Source organism: Suricata suricatta, chromosome X, assembly GCF_006229205.1.
Source record: "Suricata suricatta isolate VVHF042 chromosome X, meerkat_22Aug2017_6uvM2_HiC, whole genome shotgun sequence".
NCBI classification, from domain to species: Eukaryota; Metazoa; Chordata; class Mammalia; order Carnivora; family Herpestidae; genus Suricata; species Suricata suricatta.
In genome coordinates, this window is record NC_043717.1 from 100732204 (window position 1) to 100737294 (window position 5091).

At 46.4% G+C, this 5091-nt stretch overlaps 1 long non-coding RNA gene across 1 annotated transcript in view; it reads right to left on the bottom strand.

Annotated features, from left to right (window-relative positions):
* Positions 1 to 5012, bottom strand: part of LOC115283631 — a 32286-nt gene extending 27274 nt beyond the window's left edge. Inside the window, exons 1-2 of the long non-coding RNA XR_003905037.1 lie at positions 4977 to 5012; positions 3944 to 4153 (exon numbers count right to left, since the gene is read on the bottom strand). This is a non-coding gene — a long non-coding RNA (uncharacterized LOC115283631). The remainder of the gene's footprint in view (positions 1 to 3943; positions 4154 to 4976) is intronic.
* Positions 5013 to 5091: the final 79 nt, after the last annotated feature.

Below are 5091 nucleotides of genomic sequence, written 5' to 3' on the forward strand. Positions count from 1 at the left end.
AATCTTTCATTTATGCATGTGAGAGGGTTTTCTTTTTTTCAATATTTTTACATTATAGTACTTGTTTTGCTTGTTGGGGGTGTTTGCTTATTTAATACATTCCGTCAAGGATAGAAATTACATGCTGTTTTTTTCCCTCTAAAAAAAAAATAAAGCTTGGAATATGATGGAAGTGATGAACACCAGAGATCAGTCCCTTGACCTTAGGCCAATCCTCCTGCTAAATAGTGGGGTCCGACCCACCCTCAGGACATTCCGAGCCAGAGCTGTCCTGATAAAGTTTCTGAGCCTGAGAAAAGACACACAGTGTATTTTGTCTCTGGGTGAAAGGGAACATCCAAGTGTCACTTGGGTGATGAATGGGATTGAGGATGGCAATGCATAGCCTTCAGCCAGGTGAATGGAGAAGGAAGGGCTAGCAGGCCTTAGCATTGGTGGGAGAGCATCATGGCTACCCGGAAGCTGGTTATCGTTAACATGATGAGTCTAGATTGCTGGGAGCCACGTTGGCCTAGCTGGATGACGTAGTGACAGCGAAGAAATGGAAGATGTTTGCACAGCTGCCATCAAGCGAAACTGGCATCTCCTTCTACTATTGGCTCATATTGGGAATGCGACCGCTGTTATTGATTAGGCCTCACAATGTTCCAAATCAGACTGATATTCCCTACACAGTTACCCCATAAGAAAAAGCATATTCCTGCCCCTGAATAAGAGATTTTAGATCAAAGTGCTGCAGACATTTGCCAAAAGGCTCTTCTAATGAGCCTTGTAGTCCCAAGACATAAATAACAAGGGGGGCTAAGAACACAAGAGTTACAATTAACCTGGCCCAGAGAAGAAGAGCCTAACTTAGAGATAAGAAACAGACAAGGAACGGACATAAGTTGCTACATATACCTTTGCTAATTGGAGCCAAAAATACCCTCCCTAGTACTGACTTCAGTTACAAAGATGGATAAAAAACTAGAAACCCACGTGCAAGGCCAACACACAGGGGCCCCACTGTGCTTATATCAAGAAAGTGCTTTCTAGAGCAACTTGTTAACAAGCATTCTTTCTCTTGTGGTTAATGAGCTAGATAAAATAACTCCTAGCCTATCTATATACAATTTAACATATGTTTTAATTTTAGCACTACTAAGTTAAATAATATGTATATTATCCTGTTTTCTACTAAAAACATCCTGTTATTCTCTTGGTTATAAAATTTACTCAACCTCACTGTAAGTAAATTACATGACTCGGTTATAACTTGTTACTTAAAAACAAAGTCATAATTATTGGCAAAACACCAACCCATACAAAATGATAGGTTTGTTACTTTCTTAATCTTGGGGACTGATGCCAAGAATGAATGGGATGGTTCTACAAAAATACTTCTGTAAAACTTGTTTCTGTACACTTTCGATGATCAAAGCATCTATCACGAGGAATTAGCCACTGTAAAAAATTCTATTTTCTGATGTCATGTTATTGCTTGACCAATAAAAAAAGACACCAAAGCAGACATAGCAGAGATGCCTGCCTGGTGATCAAGAAAAATGTTCCAGGCTCTCTCACTCTCTTTCACCAACACCGTCCATCCTTTCAGGGACCCCTGGACCTGCTGGAGCTGGACTCCGGCACTAGATGACGATTATGACTGTGGGGACCACTCACCTCTTCCCAGCTGCTTCCCCCTTGGGCCACTGATGAACTGCCTATTTCTCTTCCCTCTCTCTAAATTAGGAAGCACCTCCTAAAGTTACCATTCAGCTCTGTGATCAGTTCTCCTCAAGGCATTTCTTGTTCTCCAGGACCTCTACCCCTCTCAGAAGTGATACTAGCATTTCTTCTTCTGTTTTCCCTCCAGACTCCCTCTGCCATAGGATTGTAAGAAAGAGGACTCGGGCAGCATGGGCCTAAATATCTCTAGATCCCCACCAGACCTGCCCCATTCACTGAAGCCCAGTGCATAACAATTGTGCAGTGAGAGGGCATGTGCATCACAGTTACAGAAGCCGAGACTGTGGTATTGTGCCCCCAAGGTATTGCTCTCCTGGGTCTCAGGCTCCCAGACAGCCCATCCTTGTACATGGCCCTGGTTTAAGGGTCAGCAAGGCAGCTCCTGTCAATCACCAGATATGGTGGGAGGGGCACAGAATGTTTGCTAGTGGGGCTAGAACCCCAGGCATCTCTCCTTGTATTAGGGTCTGGACATGGAAAGTGGAGCTGGACACTCACTACCGCCCAGCAGATCCACCCTCCACCCTGAGCTGGGAATGGGCAGAATGGCCAGACATGTACCCCTCATATTTCCTGCCCCTTCATTCCCTCCACTGAACACCTATGGGGTGCCCAGTAAACACTACGAGATGACTGACAGAGGGTCTCTGCCTGGCCCCCAGTGGCTTCTCATCTAGGGAGGGGGTTAGCATACCACAGAAGAGCCCAAAGCTCAAGCTCCCTCCTGCACACTCTCTTCCCTGCTCACCCTCCTGGTAGTGTGATCTGCCCCCTTCTTCCTACTTGGGTCTTGCCCTTTTGGTCTCCTCTCAGCCTCCCACTTCCATGAATGCCCATTCAATTCTATTGTAAAAATCCAAAATAGGAAGTTATAAATAGTTTGCCATTTTTATTACATCAGTCATCATTTCCCTGCCTCATGATCAGAGACAGGTCTTTTTGGACAATTTTTTTGAAGAGTATTTTTGAACCCTTAGTGCAGCTACCACTTCTAATTTTTATCTCAACATCTTCACCCTGAGATTCTTTCACCCACTGTTGTGCCCAAATTTGTAATATCGCCCCCCCAGAAGAAGACCAGAGACTACCAGGGAGACCAAGTCATGCCTGCAAAAACAAAGGGCTTTATTACAGGCTTAAGGTCGGGCTCACAGACTCCACTGACCCGCTGGCCACCTGGAGAGAGAACCCCAAACAAAGGCAGGGCAGGGTTTTATGAGTTTGGGAAGGGGAGTTATAGGAAATGACGACATAGGCACAGCACTCCAATCCCTACCCCCCCCATCAATACTGGCAGTTGTGGGAGCCAATCACAACATTCGGAGTATTGACCAATCAATGGGCCCAGGACCCCCACGTAGGGTGTGACTAGGCCCGCCCCTTGAAAGGTCAAAGGTATCAGCAGGCCTCTCCCGATTGGACGCAGCAGGAGTTGTCCCTCCTTAATGTGCGCCTTTTCATACGGAGAAGCCGGTGCCTTCCCCTTTAAGTACAGGGGAAGGCTGAGTCTGACTTGTGTCCTTACACCACCAAATATTCCCAGATCTTCTACTCTAGGCCACATTTCTAGGCACTGGGGATAGAGCCGCTAACAAAGCAAAGTCTTTGTTGGCAGAGACTTACATTCTAAAGTGGAGGCGGGGCTGATGAACAAAGTACTATCTGATATAATGGCCGCTGGTATGATAAATGTCTTATAGAGAAATGACGCATGGTAAGAGGTTAGACATTACTGGCAGAGAGGTGAGGTGTTCTGATAGATGATGTGGCCCGGAAAAGTCTTCTCTGAAAACAGTGAGAAGAGCCAGGCAGCTCACCGGGGAGTGAGAGCCTTGCAAGGCAGAAAAGATGGAAGATGCAAAGATCCTGAGCTCAGAGCTACATGATGCATACTGAAGACCAGCAAGAAGAACGATGTGATTAGAGCCTTTCTCTGAGGGCACTGAGGCCCTATGCGCGCATTCCCTGGCCATATCCTTGGGGGATCCATTCCAAGACACCCCCGCCCCAGTGGATGCCTGAAACTGAGGACAGTATTGAACCCTATACAGACTAGGTTTTTTCCTATTCATACATACTTACAATAAAGTTTAATTTATTAATTAGGCAGAGTAAGGCGTTAACAACTAATAAAATAAAATAAAATGCTTACATCACTTTACTATAATACAAGTTTCAGAACATCTCTTAAAATATTTTCTTGTACTGTACTTACCCTTCTTGTGAGATGCTAAAAGGTCTAGTGATGAGATGAAGCGAGACATGAGGTGAATGACAGGCATTGTGATGCAGTATCTGGCTACTGTTGACCTTCTGACACTAGGTGGGAAGGAAGGTCATCTGCCTCCAGACGGAACCGCCATTGACACAGGTGCCTGAAACCACCGGAAGGCAAAGCCATGGATGCTGGGGACTCCTGTGCACACTGTAGGAACAGAAGAGTGAGCGCTAAGCAACCGGTTGCAAGAGTCTGGATGAAAAAGAAAGGCTGGATCAGGGTAGTAGTGGAAGTAGTGACAAGAAGTGATTGAACTGGGGGTATATTTTAAAAGCAGAGCCAACATAATGTCGACTCTAAGGTCCTGGACCCAACTTAGTTGTCAACAGCTATTTGAATAATCAAACTCAAAGCAGAAAACTGAAACCATTTAAAAACACAAGTCTTCATTGTTAAGCAACGGATAGTGTATGAAGGATGGCCAAGGGAGACTAAAATTAGGACAAGAGATAGTCCAAGAGAGGCAAGAGCCTGCAGATGGTTCCCAAATGTTGATTTTGCAGAGCTTTTTATACTTCACTGTTTAGAAAAACATTTTTTTTTCTAGGAATACAACATTATATCCCAACTAAAGGAAAATCCCCATTTGTTTTGTTTTGAAAGAGAAGCCCTAAGGGTCTTTCATAACTCTGAAAGGATGTGACTCCCGCAGTGTGGCCAGCAGCGCTACTAATTCTCTGGGCGACTGAGATTTAAATAAGCAAGGAAATGTGTTAACACACGCAAATGGGATCCAGCAGCCACGCACCCGCCAAGCAACACTGAGTTGCCTGCTTCGGCTGAGTTACAGGGTGAGTAATCCTTTAAACTTGAGCAGCTTGGCCCTCCCTGAGCGATGGGTTGTAGCACTCACTCATTCCTGGCTAAAGCCGGGCCCATACCCGGGGCTCCACTGCGGCCCCTGCCTTTCCACGCGCGGACTCAGAGAGCGGCCAGGCCCGCCGCCCCGCGACCCCTCAACCTCGCTCACCCGCCCCTTCCCAGACCAAGTCTCCGCCGCTCTGCCCGCAGCAGCCTAGCCACGCCCTCACGCGGAGTCTTGGGCTTTCACTGACCACGCCCCCGGGCCCGGGCGGCGCCGGCGC